The sequence below is a fragment of the Triturus cristatus genome, chromosome 7 (genome assembly GCF_964204655.1).
Source record: "Triturus cristatus chromosome 7, aTriCri1.1, whole genome shotgun sequence".
NCBI classification, from domain to species: Eukaryota; Metazoa; Chordata; class Amphibia; order Caudata; family Salamandridae; genus Triturus; species Triturus cristatus.
The window spans coordinates 177,120,772-177,142,084 of NC_140590.1; positions in this window are offsets into that span (position 1 = coordinate 177,120,772).

Here is a 21,313-nt window from a genome sequence, read left to right on the forward strand (position 1 = left end):
GCTGACATGGGCTTGCTCATGGCTACTGATGAGGGACAGGAGGAAGAGAGTGACCCACTCCCTGATTTCCTCTCACAGAACCCTGATGATGGGTCAGTTGATGGTGTGGCCTTGGCAGGCAGCCTCACTGCCCAGCAGCAAACTGATTGCAGACAGGTGCTCAATCAGTTCAGAAAAATATTTGCTCTGACTCCAAGTCAGACTACCTGGTGCACTCATGAAGTGGACACTAGGGACAGTCTGCCTATTAAAAATAGGATTTATAGGCAGCCTGACCATGTCAGGGACTGTATCTGGACAGAAGTCCAGAAAATGTTGGATTTGGGAATTATTGAACCCTCAGATAGCCCTTAGGCTAGTCCAGTGGACCATGTGCCAAAACCTCACACAAGTGGTGGGAAAAGAGAGATGAGGTTTTATGTGGACTTCAGGGGTCTCAATGCAGTCACTAGGACTGATGCCCATCCAATTCCAAGGGCAGATGAGCTTACAGATACTTTGGCCTCAGCCAAGTACCTTAGCACATTTGACTTGACAACTGGCTACTGGCAGATCAGACTAGCTGATGATGTAAAGCCAAAAACAGCATTTTCGACCCCAAGTGGGCATTACCAATTTGTAGTGATGCCCTTTGGTTTTAAGAATGCACCTGCCACTTTCCAAAGGTTGGTGAATACAGTTCTCACAGGTCTGGAAGCCTACAGTGCAGCTTATCTAGATGAGATTGCTGTCTTTAGCTCCACCTGGGAGGATCACCTGGTCTACCTAAGGAATGTTTTGGAGGCCCTGCAAAAGCAAGGCCTCACTATCAAGGCCACCAAGTTCCAGATAGGGCAGAGTCAGGTTGTGTACCTGGACCACCTTGTAGGTGGAGGCCATGTTCAACCACTGCAGAGCAAAATCCAGACCATCATGTACTGGGTTGCTCCAACCACCCAGACTCAGGATAGAGCCTTCTTAGGCCTGACTGGATACTATAGGAGATTTCTCAAGGGGTATGGATCAATAGTGACACCCCTGAATGACTTAACGTCTAAGAAAATGCCCAAAAGGTTCAGTGGACAGCTAGCTGTCAAAAGGCATTTGAAGACCTGAAGCAGGCCATGTGCACTGCTCCCATTCTACAGAGTCCTAATTAATCCAAGAAGTTCATTGTCCAAACAGATGCATCTGAATTGGGGGTAGGGGCTGTACTGTCACAATTGAATGATGAAGGTCAGGATCAGCCAGTAGCTTTCATAAGCAGAAGGCTGACCCCTAGAGAGAAACGTTGGTCAGCCATTAAAAGGGAGGCCTTTGCTGTGGTTTGGGCTCTGAAGAAGTTGAGGCCATACTTGTTTGGTTCTCACTTCCTTGTTCAGACAGACCATAAGCCCCTCTTATGGCTAAAACAAATGAAGGGTGAAAACCCCTTAACTGCTTAGGTGGTCCATTTCCCTACAGGGGATAGACTTTACAGTGGAACATAGACCTGGGAGTTACCATGCCAATGCAGATGGACTCTCTAGGTATTTCCACTTAGAACATGAAGACTTAACTGGTCAAGGTTAGTTTAATGTCCCTGCGTGGGGGGGAGGGTTGTGTGGGAGAGTAGGATCTGCTTCACATGGGTACCCCCACTTTTTGCTGGTGTTTCACTGTTTTTCGACCTTAGTCTGGCTGTGTCCCTGCTAATCAGGACCCCAGCCTAGCTGCATCCTCTCTAAAATGGTTTCCATGTACATTAGGTACATCTCTAATTGGATTCTGGGGTGCCTTATAAGTGCCTAGTATATGGTGTACTATGTACCCAGGGCGTAGGTACCTCAGAGGCTTACCAGGGGCTGAAGCATTTATTATGCCACCCCTGGGAAGCACTCCAAAATGACACCACAGGTCTGCTACTGCAGACTGGGTAAGGTGGTGCATGAACCCTTACAGTGGTATAGGATACCTATGTCACTACCATTGCACACACATATAAAACCTATAAGTCACTCCTATGCAGGCCTTAACAATCCTGAAGGCAGAGTGCATGGTTTTTATGTGAGAGGGTGCCCCTGCATGAGCAGAGCTCCTCTGCAGCTTTCAGAGTACCTCCTCTGATGCTGTTTGTGGTGCAGCCTGACCATCAGGACTGGCTGCACGGAAACACTTTGGAATACTACCCCCCCCCCGCCAGTTCTGATGGCGGGTGTAGCATTCCACCCTTCTAGAGGGAGAGACATGTACACACTGGTCTAACCGGTAAAGACTTTCTAGGGCCCTGGCATCACAAAATGGATGCCACTGCCAAAGACACAGGTCTGGCCTCCTGCTGCTGACCGAAACTCGGCAGGGCAGGCCTGGACAATAGGTTTCCTGTCACAGGGAGGTGTAACCACCTCCCCAGACAGGCAGATGTGTATTGGGGCTGGGCAGGAGCATTCTCTGGTGCTTTGAAGTCCTGCACTGGGGGCACACTTGGTGTCCCTGTGCATAGTGCAGTTCAAACCAGTTGCAGGGGCTACCTGCCCCTGCTCTGGCGCAAAACTGGACAAAGGAAATGGGTGTAACCACCCCTCTTTCCAAACCCTCCCATAGGTGTGTCCCCAGAGTATGTCCAATCCCCAATCTTAGTATAAGTATAGGAACCCAGTCCTTGAGGCTTTATATTACCTGCAACATATATCCTGGACCTTCGACTTTCTATTTCAACTAGAAGACTGAAGAAATCTCCCTTGGGGTCAAGGAGTGACTCTCCTGCTTGGCAGGCACCAAAGAAGCAACTGTAAGGTCTGCAACTCTGAAGCTCCCGCTGGACGCTGAAGTTTTTGCATCACCAGAGGTGGATTTACAGACTTCCCTGAGGCAACCCTGAGTCCACAGCAAAGCTGAGGCCCGTGGCTATCGTGGGTGACGTGGAACCGTGACCCCTGGACACCGAGATCTTTTGCAGCAACACTATCTTCCTGGACCGCCCTTCAAGGTCTAGGCTTCTTTTGCGGGGCAATTTGGATGGATTTTAGTGTTGGAGCCTGACCTGCACGCCCCCTGGGAATGCTTTCGCAGTGTGTTGGCGAGTTGGGAGCAGAAGGAGTTTCTACGTTATTGCAGGTTGGAGTGACTTTCCACAAGTAATGGTGAAATTGAAAAACGAACTGTGTTTGAGACTTACCAGGTATTTTGTGCTCGGGGAAACTGTTATTAAAAGAAGTGGTTGCGCAGCATGTCATTCACATAATTGAAACAACGGCGCAATTCACCTGTGATATGCTGAAATCTTTCCCTGTGCGCACTCTGCATGAGAATACGGCCCACTTAGATAAGAAGGGAAACCACGTGGGCCCTTTTGAAATCAGAGACTGCCTCCCGTGATCAAGGCTCGCCCAGAGCAGAAACGTTGGGATTTAGGAGCCTCTTACCTTCGTGTTGTTTCACAATTAAAAACTACGTGAATTGGAACCTAACCAGTGTCGGTGTGCCTCCTTTGATGTGAGAAGGAGGTTTTCTTTGGATATATATATATATTTTTTTTTTTCCTTCAATAAAGATCAATATCATAAAGGAGCTATGCGGCAACTGAATGATGACAATTGTTATATGCCATTACCAAGAAGGATCTACCTGGAATGTATTGATGTGTACCATAAGTTATTACAGCTTTGGAGAAACGATGGCCTACTAAGTCAAGATGAATAATTATTCTTGCGTTGCGAAACACCCACAAAACCAATGTTTTATCACCTTCCAAAGGTACACAAGAATCTAACCAATCCCCCGGGTAGACCAATTGTGGCATCCATTGACATCCTCCTAGAAAATACATCTACTTACATAGACTCTTTCCTAGCTCCCTTGGTGAAGGATCTGGCCTCTTACATCAAGGATACTCAGCACTTTTTAATACTCGTTGAAGGGGTGACTTTGGAAAAGGATATGTTCCTTATTACCCTGGATATTACCAGTCTCTATACCTGTATTAACCAACAAGACGGCATTACAGCTGTGGAATGGTTTTTAAACAAAAGACCAATCAAATTTCTGAAACATAATGAAATGCTTTCGCAAATGATCAACTTCTGCCTCACGAATAATAATTTTACATTTGCAGGACAACTGTACCGCCAGCTGCGTGGGACCGCCATGGGCACGTGCTTCGCCCCCAGCTACGTAATCTCTTTGTGGGCTGGTGGGAGAAGCACATGGCCTGGGGGGAACCCAATGATCATTGGATTGAAAAAAACATTTTATGGGCAAGATACATAGATGACCTCTTCATAGTCTGGCGCGGCAGCCGCTCCTCAACTGAGGAGTTTGTAGCCTCTCTAAACAATAATGAACTAAACCTTAGGTTTACAGATGAAGCCAGTAACACCTCAGTCACGTACTTGGATCTTGAGGTCTACATTGATAAAGATGTACTTTCTACTAGATTGTTTAGAAAGCCCACGGCAGGAAATACGGTTTTGCATGTGGGTAGCCATCACCCCCGGAGTGTCATCAGAAATATACTATTTGGTGAACTTCTGCACCTTAAACGTAATTGTTTTAAAAATCATTATGATCCTGTCCCCAGAGTTAAGAACCGAATAGGCATTTCAGGTTTCTTTCCCTGTAAACGCTGCAAGGCCTGCAAATTCTGTGAAAAAGTGACAACTTACCAAGGCAGACCAGGCGATCATAGACCGACCCGCAAAATCAAATTGCATCTCAATTGCAATTCTGACTTCACTCTCTAACTCTACTGCCTAACCTGTCCGTGCCCCATATGTTATATTGGGAGAACGATACACCCTACAAAGAAACGCATCCTTGAACACATGCGGGCTATTATAAAAAAGGATCCCGCATATCCGGTTGCTCGTCATTTCGAGAAATTCCATCAGAGCAACCGTGATTTGTTGAAATTCCACTGTATTGATTGAGTGGACAAATCTGAAAGAGGTGGTGATAGGGTGCGCAAGCTCCGTATTTTGGAATCAACTTATATAATTGATCTCCAAACAAAGGCCCCAGTAGGGTTGAATAAAGATGAGGAGCTATGGGTTCACCTTTAATGACGTTAGAGTAATGGGTATTAATAAGAACTTCATTAAGTTATAATTAGATCATTAATGTGTCACTTACAGCCATTTGAAAAATCTCTCTCACTAGTTGTTCCATTGCCCATGCAGGGCCTAATAAACTAAATCAGGGGGTAACACACTGGTGATACGAACTCATATCATTTGGATATTCATCCACACTGTTTTGGAATCATTCGTATCAGCCTAAGAATTATGTTGAGATATGTGTGTTTATGTATATAGGATGTATATATTATATATATATTCATATATGAAATGTGCAAATATTTCTTTCCCCCATACTAAGATTTCACTTAATGATTGAATGGTGCTATCTTATTTTTTTCAAATTTTGCACTATTGCACTTTATTTCAGTTTGTTATATAGGGACGGCACTATAAGATGGCCACCATGTATCTTTTAACAATGTTGCCTAAGTCCGTCTTTGACTGTTACTAGGAATCATGTGATGCATGTATTGTTTAAATGTCTCCATGAAGCACAAAAAAAGCTGACATTGAAAAAGCCAGTCAGTGAAATGCTTCTGTCAGTGCAAAGAAGGGGGGGTCTGCACAATAAAGCATTATTGCTTTGAAATTCTTTGTGTGCTTTCCATCTCTAAACGCTATGGCGTTTTTGGTTGTTTCGATATATATATATATATATATATATATATATATATATATATATATTCACTTGAAAAAACATAGGTTTCAGGCACGTTATGGTTAGAAATCAGCATTTAAAAAACCTTAGAAATTCACTGAAGAAACCATAGGTTTTAGGGTAAGTTACAGTTCGTTGGAAATTTCACTCGTACAAAACCATAGAAATTCCCCGTTATAGTTAGTTCAGCTAACTATAACTCGCGCCCTCGTAATGCACTGCTGATGACGTCAAATATTACATCATTCATGACATGGTCAGTGACATCACTGTTGACATCACTGATGACATCTCTAATGACATCACTGATGACATCATCCAGTGAATGTGTTTTTCTTTAAAATGTAAATATGTATTATATATATATATATATACCAAGCTGTAATGAAGAATGAGTAGGTGTATAAGTGTCTGGATGGAGGAGTTAGTATGCGCGTGACTGACTATTTAAGTAAGTGACTAAATGTGTCTCACTGAATACATGGCGTTGTGACTAAACTGTGTGAATGTCTGTATCAGTCTGTCTGTTCGTGTGTAACCTGCGGCATCTGTTGGTCAGTAGCTACATGAGTTTCAATTTGGGTTATTGATTAGTTGCCTAAATATTTGTATGGGAGACTGAGAGTGTGTGTGGTTGGGTGGGGGTTGTGTGACTGTGTGCATAGATGTGTGAGTGGTTGATTGACTGGTGTATGAGTTTAAGAAGTGCATATGGAAACAGCTGGATGGGTGGGTGAGTGTGTGTATGGGTGTGTTGGTGACTTAATGGATGTCTCAGTGGTACATGTCCAACTAAGTACGTATGTAAAAGGCAGTGTATGTGAGAGTTGGTGTATAAAAGTGACTATATGTGAGAGTCAGTGATTCTGAGAGTGGCTGTATACATGAGTGTGTACGTTTTTAAAAAAAAATTTATATTGGTATGATATTTTTAATGTTACAAATTATGTATTGTTGTGTGTTTCTATGTGCTTTTATGATTGTCTTATGTAGCAATCGAATAAAGCTTATTGAAATTGAAATTGAGTGTGTACTTGTATCAGTGATTGTATAATAGAGTATGTATGTGTTAGTATATGTTTGAATAAGTGAGGTGGTGTGTGTATAACTGTATAGGTCTGTAAATGGAAGAATGATTGATTATTTGCCTGACTGACTAGGTGTGTGAGTAACTGTGGATGAGTGCTGGTGTATGAGTGTCTGTGTATGTATATGAGTGCCTATGATAGTGTTGTATTGATGAGTGACTGCATGTATGAGTGATTGTATGGGTGAATGAGTGGATGTATGTGTAGACCTAAAAATCAGTGACTACATATGTAGTAACTGGTATTGGTGTGTCTATGTTTTTGAAAATGGTATTAGGTATTGTGGACACGGTGTATCAAAGGTTATATTAGGGTGTGAGAAGATGCATCAAATTATCACATGGATGATGTCATCAGTGATGTCATCAGTGATGTCATTTGAGATGTCATCAGTGATGTCATCAGTGATGTCACTGTCATGAATGTCATGAATGATGTAATATGTGACATCATCAGCAGTGCATTGCGGGAGCGCGAGTTATAGTTAGCTGAACTAACTATAACAGGGGAATTTCTATGGTTTTGTACGAGTGAAATTTCCAACTAACTATAACTCACCCTAAAACCTATGTTTTTTTCAGTGAATTTCTAGTTTATTTTTTTATACTAATTTCTTACTATAACGTGTCTGAAACCGATAGTTTTTTCAGTGAATTTTAATGTTTTTTAAAAGCTAATTTTTAACTATAATGTACCTGAAACCTATGGTTTTTTCAATGATTATAACATGCCTGAAACCTATGGTTGTTTCAGTGAATCTCAATGGTTTTTTAAATGCTAATTTCTAACTATGACTACAAAGTTAGGACTTGTGAAGAAAGAGGAAGAAAAGCGCAGCAAGAAGCAAGACAAATGCAGAAAGAGGCAACAGAAGTCCAGAAAGACGAAGAAAAGTGCACGAAGAAGCAAGAATTGTGCAGAAAGAACCAACAGAAGAGCAGAAAGCCCTCCTGTGTAACCAGGACCAGAGCAAGTACTATGCTAAAAGACACTTAGAATACAGTGAAAACACCTACATACACTAGGGAACACTATGCGTTGGGGTACCCCTGTGATTAGCATGACCTCCTCTTTAAGGCCCTAGTACATAATAGTTAGGGGTGGGCGGAATTTGCAAAATTCACTTTCGCAAATTATCGCGAAAATGTTAAAAATCTCCGCAAACACGTGGAAATATCGCCAAGATGCGGAAGTTTTTTTCCCGCCCGTTTGCGTTATTTGTCACGAGACAGCGCAAATGGCTACCAACAATCCAACATCTCGTGGAGAACGCGACCGGATCGGGAAAACTTGTCGGCGAACGCGGGGATTCAGGTAAGGCGATCGCGCGCACGCGAGAATGTATTATTTTATAGCGCGAGCAAGAAACAAATTATCGCTAAGCTGCGGAATGCGGAAATTTTGACATTTTCGCGCTTTCCGCGGAACGCGAAAATGTCAAATTATCGGAATTTCCACGAACGGAACGGAATTTTGGCCCAGGCCTAATAATAGTGCAGGGGGATTAAAACTACCTCTAAGTCAGAGGTGCAGAAATATGCTACTTTAACTAGTAGTCGCGTTTGCAGAGTGGTGGAGAAAGGGTGATGGGCGTCCAACCAACGCTCAGGAATTCTGCTGCGTAGGACTTAGAGGAGGTACCAGAAGGGATTCTTGGCCCCCAAACTCCTTCAGGACTAAATTGGACTTCATCATCCATCCCGTAGTCTGCCAATAGGCATGTTTGCCGAGTGGTAGAGATAGGGGGCCATGGCCTCCGAAGACGTCTTAGCAATCCCACTGTTTGGGACTTATTGGAGGTAACAAGAGGGGTAGTTGGCCCCCAAGGACATCATTGTGGGCCAACTTCCCAAACTATTACCTCCAGTCAGTCCCACACAGCAGCACTGGTAAGTACTCGTACCAGGCCACGCCCACTTTGCCCACCACTCTACAAACGTGCTCCCTGGCACACTCTTGGATGGGGATTGAAGTCCCCTTCACTGCTGGGAGTCCTTTAGGGGCCAACTAGCCTACCTTCTACCACCAGTATGCCCCACGCAGTGGGATTGGTGAGAGGTAGACAAAGGCCATGCCCCTTTTCTCCACCACTCTGCAAACGCGCCCCCAGACACTTTGAAAGTTGGGGATTAAGTTCCCTTGAATCCTGAGAGTCCCTGGGGTCCAACTTGACCACCAGGTACCTCCAGTAAGCGCCACAGAGCTGTGTTGCAGAGAGGTGTAAAAAGGGGCCTGGCCTGGACCACCTCTCTGCAACGAAGCGCAGTGGCGCTTACTGGAAGCACCTGGTGGGCTAGTTGGCCCCAGATGCCCTCAGGATTGAAGGGGAATTAATTCCCCAACTTAAAACGCGCCACAGTGCGTGTTTGCTCACGTCACCTCAGGCCCAGCTCCCTCCCTTTACCACTGTGCAAACGCGCCCCATAGAGCATTTTAAGTTGGGGGATTAAATCCCCTTGAATCCTGAGGATCCCTGCGGTCCAGCTAGCCCACCATGTACCTCCAGTAAGCACCACAGAGCTGCGTTGTAGAGAGGTGGTCCAGGCCAGGCCCCCAGGCACTTTGAAAGTTGGGGATTAAGTTCCCTTGAATCCTGAGAGTCCCTGGGGTCCAACTTGACCACCAGGTACCTCCAGTAAGCGCCACAGAGCTGTGTTGCAGAGAGGTGTAAAAAGGGGCCTGGCCTGGACCACCTCTCTGCAACGCAGCGCAGTGGCGCTTACTGGAAGCACCTGGTGGGCTAGTTGGCCCCAGATGCCCTCAGGATTGAAGGGGAATTAATTCCCCAACTTAAAACGCGCCACAGTGCGTGTTTGCTCACGTCACCTCAGGCCCAGCTCCCTCCCTTTACCACTGTGCAAACGCGCCCCATAGAGCATTTTAAGTTGGGGGATTAAATCCCCTTGAATCCGGAGGATCCCTGCGGTCCAGCTAGCCCACCATGCACCTCCAGTAAGCACCACAGAGCTGCGTTGTAGAGAGGTGGTCCGAGGCCACGCCCCTTTTTACATCTCTCTGCAACGCAACTCTGTGACACCTACTCGACGTACCTGATGGGCTAGTTGGCCCTCAGGGACCCTCAGAATTCAAGGGGACTTAATCCCCCAACTTAAAACGTGCCACGGGGTGCATTTGCACAGTGGTGATGGAAGGGGGAGGGACCTGAGGTGACATGTGTGCAAATGCACCCTGTGGGGCGTTTTAAGTTGGGGAATTAATTCCTCTTCAATCCTGATGGTCCCTGGGGGCCAACTAGCCCACCAGGTACCTCCAGTAAGCACCACAGAGCTGCATTGCAGAGAGGTGTAAAAAGGGGCATGACCTCTCTGCAACGCAGCTCCCTAGCGCATAATGGAGGTACCGGGTGGGCTAGTTGGCCCCCTGGGACCCTCAATATTCAAGGAGAATTTTCAGCTAATTTTTTTTAATTCTTTTTTTGGTCCTGGGGGTCCCTGTGGGACCCCCTGAGCATGCCTAGGGGGTCAGTTACCGAGGCACAAGATGGCTGCCAACTCTTCCTGGTTTGGACTGTTGACAGACAATTAGAATTAAGCTCATGGTCGGGAGGGTCTGCGGATCCACCGCAGCCATAGATATCGAAACTTTCCTCTTTTGATATTTCTCAGCAACTACTGAACGGATTTACACCATTTAAAAGAAAGGTCTCTTTCTGAACCAAGGGCTACCTTTTTGCCAAATTTAATGTAATTCCGTTCAGCAGTTTCGGCTGTAACCGTGTCTAAAGTTTCCTATGGGAAATTGATTTTTTGAACTCTATTTTTTTAATTTCTCAGGAACTACTGTATGGATTTACACCATTTAACAAAAAGGTCTCTTTCTGAACCAAGGGCAACCTTTTTGCCAAATTTGGTGTAATTCCATTCAGCAGTTCAGGCTGTAGTCGTGTCTAAAGTTTCCTACGGGAAATAACATGGAGAAAACACGTTTTGGGACCCTGCTTTTTTATCGGTCCCTGCTTGCTAAATTACCCCGAAACTTTCAAGACTGGAGCTGACCTGAGCGCCCCACTAGTTTTGGAAATTTCACGATGATTTGTCAACCGGTGCCAAAGTTATTGGGAAAAGAAAAAATGTTTTTTTAATAGAAACAAGGTCCTAACTATAACTACCTACTGGTGGGCACCAGTAGGTAATATGTATACGCCAAGGTGTCTTGAAGAATGAGTGGGTATATGGGTATCTGAATGAATGATTTAGTTGGTGCTTGACTGACTGTATAAGTGAGTGATCAAACGTGTCTTAGTGAATGTATGGGTGAATGATTAATCTGGTTGAATGTCTGTATCAGTCAGTCAGTTGGTGTGTACGTGGCTGCATGGGTTAGAGAGTAGCTATATCAGTGTCTATATGGGTTAATTATTGGTTGTCTGAGTACCTGTATGTGTGCCTGAGTGTCTGTGTGGGTGAGTGGGGGGTGTGTCTCTCTTCACAGATATATGAGTGGATGATTCACTGGCTATATGGGTTTATGAGTGTGTGTGTGTTAGGGACTGTATGGGTGAGTGAGTGTGCTTATAGATGTGTTGGTGAGTGAATGGATGTCTCAGTGGTATATATGTAAGTAAATACATATGTGAAAGGCAGTATATGTGAGTGTTGGAGTATATAAGTGAGTATATGTGATTATGACAGTGGCTGCATGGATAAGTGTGTCCTTATGTCAGTGATTGTTGAAGAGAGTACGTATATGGTACTATCTGTATGAATAAGTGAGGTGGTGTGTGTGTATAACTGTATAGGTGAGTACATGGCAGTGTAATTCATTATTTGGGTGACTGACTAGGTGTTTGAGTAACTCTTTGGGTGAGTGGCAGTGTGTGAGTGTCTTTATGGGTGTATGAGTGGATATATCGGCGGCTATATTGATGAATGAATGTGTCTATGAGACTGTGTCTTTATGGGTTAGTGAATGGATATGTGTGTAGTCATATGAATCACTGCGCGTGTATGTACTAACTGGTATTGTTCTGTCTATGGTTTCAATATTGGTAGTCTGTATTTGAGAGTGGGTGTATCAAAGATTATATTAGGGTGTGAGGAGGTGCATCAGATGATCATATGGATGATGTATTGAGTGATGTCATTTGACCATGTCATGAGCCATGTAATATGTGATGTCATCAGCAGTGCATTGAGGGAGCGTGAGTTATAGTTAGCTGAGCTAACTATAACGGGCGAATTTCTCTGTTTTTGTACGAGTGAATTGTCAGCCTAAATATAACGTCCCTGAAACCTGTGTTTTTTTCTCAGTGAATATATATATATATATATATATATATAAATATATATATATGGTGTAGCTATATAATTGTGAAACATTTTTATAGCAAAAGTTGGTTAATAACTAGTTCGTTGGTGGTGAACATTTAATTTGTTTGTCTTTTAAAAGTGAGTTTGAGGTTATTTTACTTCTTAAAGTTGGGCTATGTGCTAGATATTATTATATGCTTGCTGTTTTCTCTGCTGTTCCCTGCAGATCACATTGACAAACAAGATAACTGACTCTATTTAGATGAATTCAGTTCTAGCAAGAAAATACACATCACTTTGCTAAATTGTTGCATTAATCCTTCATATTTACTGGAGAGAGGTCTATTTTTAAAAAAAATGGAATTCGGAGGCAGCGGAAGGTGTTATGATGCAACCATTGGTCACTAAACATTTCTCGGAAACAGAAATAGTTTTCTCTGAAACTGACCTTTGTTTTGAATCCATTTTAATCTTAAGAAGTAGACAAAAGTGATACAGGTTTAACCATATCTACAAACTAAAAGGAGAAAGTAATTGTTTGAATTGATAAAAAAAATCTAAATGCATAATGAATGGTGGACCATGAAGAATGGGCATGAGGAATATTAATAGTTACAATATTTATCTTTATCAAAAATGCAAAGGTGCTACATGTACACGTGTGTGGTGACAACACAGCACTCCAGTTCTTTGAACATACAACTGGAGAGACCAAGATACAGGATACAAAATAAATAAGAATGGCCGGGTACAGTAGATTTCCAAGAGATCAGGAAAGAATCTGAATATTGTCTCAAGGATTTCCTAAGACTGTAAAGGAGGGGGCAGGTCAAAAACAATTTAAGGGAATCCTCTTCACGGTGGAGTCGAACATTTAACCCTCAGTAATGAATATACATAGAGAAGCAACTTGCTTGAATCAGAATTTGAGAATCTGCTGCAGGTATTTCATAAAAAGTACAGTTACGTGCAATGATAGTATGTTTCCAGAAACATTAACTCCGGGGATGGCGAATTAAGACTACAATGTCCAATCACTGTCTCATTGGAAAAGGTCTTGGAGCATGTCAGCCTGTCCAAATAAAATATTAAACATCCAATTTGTATGTTAATTGGACATTTCACACAGGGTGCTGAACATGAAATATTACTGGGCCTCACAGTTCCATCCTCCTGTGCTCACTTAAAACCTATTTTTAGTGTGTCTGTAATACCTTTGGAACTGGGGTCTTTTGGATGAAAGTGTGGAGTGAGTCCTTTGGAAGAGAAAGTCACTTCCCCCTACCCATCTTCCTCTCTCTGTATTCTTCTGATAACAGTGATTGGGCTTGGTAGTGGAAAATGTGGGTGACAACTATTGCTAGAGTCGCCAATACAAGATATAAGTATTTTTGGATTGTATTTTCAGTCCTGCAAAAAAGTGCGCAGGGAGCAGGAAGGCTTTTGACAGTGCATCCGAGATCACTGGCACATGTCTGTCCCCGGATAATACTAATGGTGGCTCCGCTCTACCCACCATTCTGTACTGCTCACCCTGGATCTCATACTTCCCAGGCTTCAAGCAATTGTAGTTGGATGTGGCAGAATCATCCAAAGGTACAGAAACCTTGGAAAATGTCAGTCTGCGGTTCGATCAAGTAAGGCTGTGGAAGGGCCAGGAGAAGCTACGTCCATGGAGGCAATATCTTTAGTGAGGTTGAGGGCCTCCTTTACTTCGATTCCAGCCTTGAACTGCGATCAGCAGAAAATACATTTTGTATACAGTGCTTTATTTCCAGAAAAATAACTGACAGAAGTTAGTTTTCCTCAGAAGCCTGCAGCAGGCACTATTGAATGTTGGCATGCTGAGTACCATGTCTAAGTAGATTTGATTAAGCCTCATATCTCTTTAATCTACCACCATCACTCTACCACTGTTTCTCACTCTTGCAGGGTCCTGCTTGCTTTCCTAGGCCACCGCTATTCTGTCTTCCTGCCCCTCATATCCCCCTCGTGTGTTTAGGTCAAGTCTAGCGGCAGCTCGCATGCACTACTCCATCTGCGAGACTGCTGTAGTAGAGTATGAGAGAGAAACTGCACTCACTCTCCTCCCATATTTTTCATTGGCTTGTGTCATTGTCTTTCGTAAATGCTGCCTTTGGATTAGTTAATAGGCTCGTTAGTCCCTCCTTAGTACGCCCTTGTCTTCATTTGTACCCTCCCATGGCGACTGGTCCCTTTACTTCGGTTGTTACACAGGACCTATTATTTAGTCTGTAAGCACTATTTACTTTATTGAGTTTCTCTTAATGCAGGTCGGACATGCACTGCTTCAGATGAAACAGATTGTGTTTTTTAAGCAGCATGGCCACCTCCAGTAACACGGGCGCCTGCTTTCAATCACTTTAACCCAGCATTATCTTGTGTCTGTTTCAACCCTCCCCCCCCCCAAGTAAAATGGATTTAGAAATGATTAGCAAATTAAGCCATGTGAATTACAGGTAACACATAATTGTGTGCTAATGGGCTAAAGCTGACAACAGCACATCTGTGTTACATGTCATCTGCACTAAACCACCTGATAGGTTGTTTTCAAAACCCTGTTTTATTATCAACACCAGTACCACCACCAGCAATACCACCACTACCACCAATACCACCACCAACATCAATACCACCATCTCCACCAATACCACCACCACCAATACCACTGACAATACCACTGCCAATAACACCACCAATACCACCACCAATACCTCTAACACCACCAATACCACCAATGAACTCCGGTATAGCGTTATCAGGTGCGTGGTATAATACGGAGCATTACTACATGGCTCTTCATATAATATTCACACTCTATTTCAGTGTGAATATATGTCTAGGATTGGATAACAACATATGCAATACTGATACACGTATGACTTTGAGCTCATGTGAATTTCTATCTATACACCATGGAGACGGTTATTTGACTTGATATCTTATCATTGATATCGTGTTTGAAGGTTGGATTTATCGAACAAATATTTAGCCTTGAGAAAGTCATTGTACCTATTTAGTACGGACGAAACACGTGTTGGCTGCTTTGGATATTGGACGGCTGTGTTTGAATACTGGATTTTGGGTTTCTAAACCAATAAAAAGAACAATTTCTGAAACTTTGACGATTATTGCATCCTGTCCGGTGATACTTTTGGAATATTTTGAATCCTCCAAGGACTTTTTTCAAATTGCTTCTCTATTTATCATGAATATTGGACCTTACATCAAATGTTGCATTTAGGACTTATTGTACTTTAAATAAGGGTCTGCTTAAATAGCTGGCTTCTCTCTTGATACCAATACCACCAATACCACTACCAAAACCACCACCACCACCAATACCACCACCACCACCACCAAAACCACCACCACCAATACCACCACCTTCAATACCACCACCACCATCAATACCACCACCATCAATGTCACCACCTCCACCACCAATACCACTAATAACACCACCACCAATATCACCACAAATACCACCACCAGTACCATCAATACCACCACCAACAATACCACCACCACCAATACCACCACCACCACCAATGCCATCAATACCACCTCCACCAAGAACAATACCTTCACCATCAATACCACCACCTCCACCACCACCAATATCACCACCACCAACAACAATACCACCATCAACATGAATACCACCACTACCACCATAAATACCACACCACCAATACCACCACCATCAATACCACCCCCATCAATGCCACCACCACCACCAATACCACCACCACCAATACCACTACAAATACCACCACCAATACCACCACCACTACCACCACCAATACCACCATCACCAGTACAAATACCACCACCACCACCACCACTACCACCACCACCAATACCACAACTAATACCACCACCACCACCGATACCACCACCCACCAATAACACCACCAATACCACCACCACTAATGTCAATACTGCCACCACCAATACCAGTACCACCACCAATACCAGTACCATCACCAATACAAGTACCACCACCATCACCAATACCAATACCACCACCAATACCACCACCACCAATACCACCACCACCACCAATACCAATACCACCACCTCCACCAATACCAACACCATCAATACCACCAATACCAGCACCAACAATACCACCACCAACAACAATACCAATACCACCACCTTGGTGCCTCTTGCTCACTAGTAATAGCAGGGGCAGTGTACGAGGCCAGAGACCATCCCTCCCTCCATCTATGCCTGCCATAAAGCACAGCCCGCCCTGCATCAGGAGGTGAAGCCAGGGTCCAACAACAGCTTGAGTGGTTTTTTTTAGGCCAAAGATAGCAATGACATCACGCAATGCCACACTGTACACTCAGCTCACGGAGAGGGCAGAAAATAGCTCAGCCCCTCCTGCTCTTCCTTCTGAGCCGCAACAGTGTAATCACAGAGTGAAAGTTAGTGTTTATAGCTCGGATCATATGTAACTCTCACTTCACACTTTGTGTCTGTGTAATTTACAGCACTTACTCATCTTCTTCACTGCACTATTTATCACTACTTTGAAGACATTGCAGGCCGGTCTCTTCCTCTGATATTTATAATCTAACAAGCGGTCCAGAAGGCCCTTTATTGCAATGCAAATGGTCTCGCATTTGCGAGACTTTAAGCTATTACTATTGTAAATGCTAATGCCTTTTATTTCTGTTTTAAAACCCAAAACATAATTAAAAGGCATTGTCATTTACAATGCCAGTAGCTCAAACTCGCGTGAATGCAAGACCTATTGCATTGCATTTTTCCTGGGAGCAAACACCATCTGTTATGTGCTCTGTGTGTACCTGTAATGATGAAAGAAGTCACAAGCATCAGATTTGAGGCTGACACTGGATCCACAAAGCCTCTTTTGGGTGGCTTACATTCAGTTTAAAGTTGTAAGTCCAATTACAATGTGATTAGAATAAAATTCATGAAACTGAGATACAACATCAATATTAAATCCGGAGACAAACAGTTCATATCATTGAATGAAATAGATCAACGGATCATCTCTGACTAACTGACTTGATTACGTAGGTAAAATTGATTGTAATGCTTCTACTGTTAATGTTTTTGAAAAGGAGGTTGCCAACCCCCCTTGATAACTAATGGATAGTCCCTATGTTAGTTTCAAATTGTTAATTCTCCTACATATCATTGTTTGGTATTATGCAAGTGCCTATTGTTTTTCTTTGTGACACTTCACCTCCTGTTTCCTTTATTTCCTTTGCCTTCTTTCCACTTATATTTTATCTGTATCTTTATAAATTATAGCATTTTAAATGGAATATTTATCATATTATTAACATCACACCATATTTTGATCTTTTTGTTACTTGATGTTACATTTTTATTGCATGTTCTTATTTATTTTACCCAAACAAAATTCAAACTAAAAACAAGAATGTAATACAAGATATGCTAACTATATGGAACAGTGGAAAAGTGGTTATTGGTTCCATTTAGTAAAATGAAAAGGACACACAAAAAATACATTAAGGTCAACTTAATTTCTTTTGCAAGAACTACACAGTTATAAGATAGACCCTAGTTTAGTCTAATGTACTTATGATCAGCATCATCAGCTGAAGTAGTGCAAAACTTTGGCTTCCATCACTAACCAGTTTTTTACTGAAGACAGTTTTGACAAGGAAGCCAGTTTCAGGAAGACCTCACTGTGTTTCTGGCCACAATTCAAGTAGGAAATGTCAAAATATTTTGGTTTTGATTATAACTTGCCTCTATTTGTGGATGCAATCCTTCTTAGGGGGATCTCCCCAAAACCTTTTGCTTTTTGTCCTCCTAGTTTTTGCCCACTTTCTTTTCATGAACTTAGGTCTGTGGGCACTTTCCCCTGCACTGCAGTGGGAAAGTGTGCACAGCCTTCCTACACATGCCAGGACAGGGTGTTTACTTAATTGGTTTATGTGTCACCTGTAAGTGCCAGGTGAGAGAGTACACCACATACCCGGGGCAGGGGCAACACAGCCTAATGGGGGGATGCAGCACTGATTGTGCCACCCCCCCCCAGAAGAGCCTATAAAAAATGTCTCATGGTCTGGTTGGCCTGGCTCACTCCGTGGCCAACCTTGAGGGGGCTGTTCCCTACCACCAAATCAGGGTAGATAAGGGTTCAGGTAGGCACATCCGCATGTGCTCTGCCCTGGTAGAGATGAGCCCCATGTGGGTTTTCTCTACCTAGGGAGTCGGCTCTCCCCTTTGAAAACATCTCCAGGGTGTGGCTGATACACTTATTATGAATATAGGGCTTGGTGCACTTTCCCACTGTCAAGGTAGCGTGAAAATGCAAGCTCCCTTCCTACACGCGTTAGGAAGGGGTGCTTACTGCTTAGCCACAGGTTCTAAACATAAGTCAGGCCTTCCAGTGCAGGTCAGTGTGAGTGCACACTTGCATCTAGGGTGGTCGTAACCCGTTGACCAGCCCTGCCAGTGCAGGCCGGTGTGCGCACTGGCACATGTGATGTTGTAGAACCTGTGTCTAGCCTGCCATTGCAGGCTGGAGTGGGCACATTTGCACCGATGGTGTCCCTGATTATGTGACCAGACTGCCATTGCAGGCTGGGGTGTGCGCTTGCACCAATGATGTCACTCCATGAGTGTCAAGCCCGCCAATGCAGGCTTAGGTGAGCTGTGACACTGATGGTATCCCAAACTTCTGTGTAGTTCACCATTGCGTGTGTGGGTGCGCATTGGTACACATGGTGTTTTCCACATATGTGGCCAGCCTACCATTGCAGACTAGTGTGTGTGTTGCCCCACTAGTGTTATTGAACATGTGTCCAGCCTGCCACTGCAGGCTGGGGTGCACTTTGTACCGATGGTGCATCTGAATACGTGACAAGCTGCCAGTGCCATTGCAAGTGGAAGAGGTGTGGTGCAGCGGCCAGGGTGCCTGACTCCGGACCATGGGGTTCACGGTTCGATACCCAGCACCAGCGGCAGGTTAGCCCAGCACCATGTGACTCTGGGCAATAGCTTGCTTAATCTTCCCGACGGCCCCCAGCGCCGGGACACCTCTCCAGAGGTAGCTGTGTGCTTTACAAATGCTGGTATTTCATTTCCTTTCTTTTCATTGCAGACTGGTGTGGGTGTGGCATCGCTGGTATTGATAAATTCGTGTCCAGAACTGGCATTGATGGTGTCTCTGAATTTGTGTCCAGCCTGCCACTGCACATTGGAACTTTGGGCTGAAACAGTGTATTGCAGTGGTGCAGCTGCAGCATGTTTCCTATCACTGGACTTGTAGTGACAACCCCTTTCCAGTGGTAAAGTTAGCTTTGTCATGATTTGCTTAGAAATGCCACTACTAAAATGTGGGTGTTTCTCTGCTCTAAAACTTTGCTATGTGCCTTTGTGCTTGGCTCCAGTCCACACTGGAGGATGGGGGAGCACATCTGGGCATTCCCCAGTGACACCTGGCATGCAACAGGAATGACAGACCTCTTCCACTTGCGGTCCTAGATGGAGAGATTGGAGGAAGAGGTTTTGACCCTTGGCCTCTGGAGCCAGGTCATGGCCCCACTAAGGATTAGGATCTGCATTCCACGGCCTCATGGTGGAGAGGACTGAAATTTAGGGAGAAATCTGTGTTTCAAAGGGAGACCATTTGAACCACCCCCAATTTCAAAGATGCACTGTAGTGTAACTACTGGTGCCATCAACCCTGCTAAGTTCCATGCATCAGGCATTAGACTAACTCATTTCAGTGTGGTGATCAGCAGCACCTTACTGAAATGCAAAGTCATGCATTATAGTGCCTCAGCTGTCAAGCTGGCAGCGCTGCTATAATAAAGCACCATACAAGCTGCAGTGGCAGCGAGCGGTGCGCACTGCTGCTGGCAGGCTTGGGGGCTGTGTGGCTCAGCGATAGCTCAGCTCAGCTGAGCTGCACAGAGTGGTGTGCTACAATAAGTACAACTGACAGCGCAGCGATATTCCTGATGTCAGAGGAGTACTGGTCCGAGCCAATTGCTACCGAGTGCGTTAGTGTTAATGGACAAGTGCCTCTAGGTGGGTCTGGCTCCTGCGGCGGGAAAGGGTGGGCCGCCGCGCAGTTCAAAGTTGGCTGCTGGGCAATCATGGACCCGACCACACATTGGCTGCCGCACACAAGCATGGCTTTCTTTTGGGAGAGTTTTCACGCCTGCGGTATCTGACGGCTGCTACCAGACCCAACCGCACCAGTGCCATCATGGCTGCATGTATGCAATCGAGGCTAGACAGTTCAGAAAACTGCACATCCCGGGAGTCCATGCTGGTGTGCAGCTCTTGAATTCCATATAATTTTCTTACCCACAATGTCCTGCACACCCCAAACTTTGACTAAATACACACATTTTCCTCACATTTCTGTGAGGAAAACTTCTGTAATCTACTGGGAGCCACAAACGTCCTACCATTCAGCATTTCCCAAAGTCTCCCGAAGAAAATGGTATCTCACTTGTTTGAATGGACTAAGACCCTTGACACAAAAGGCCCTATAGCGCTATGTGGAGAGATTAACAATAGGGGTAGTTGCGAGATTTGGGGCGGTGCTCAGCCACCACCCATGAAAACCTACCAACCACAGACATGTTTGAAATCTAGACAATCAGGGGATTCCAGGGTGGGGTGCCTTGAATGCATCCCAGAAGGTTTTTGTTCCCACAATGCCCTGAAAACCTCAAACTTTGCCTTAAATCATGCATTTCCTTTTATTTCTGGTTAAAAACTGATAAGCCCAAGAGGCAAATTTGCCACGTGCAAAAATTTTTTTTTATATCCTAATTGACTCAGCAGCAAGCTATGAATCAACATCGGAAATAAAATGAAACGCTCGGAACACTGCGTACTAAGCCACGCATGCCCGATCAACGCAAGCGCAACCACGCTTGTCTTAACCACACATAAGCCTTAACCACGCATATGCGTGGTTAAGGCATATGCACGGCCCAGATGTCTGGAATGGGCGGGTCCAAGTAGGATCGGGAGTGGACGCTGTGAGGAAGGTGGGGCTGGATTTTTGCCCTGGGGGAATTTTATGGCTCAGGGCGGGTGGCAGGGGTCAGGGTATGTAGGTAAATTTTAACCACGTATATGTCTTTGCCATACATGGCTTAACAATGCATATTTCATTATAAAGGCAGGACTTGAGTGGTTAAGACCCTGTTGAAACAGCATGCGTGGTAATGGCATGCAAGGTTCCATCACACAACTGAA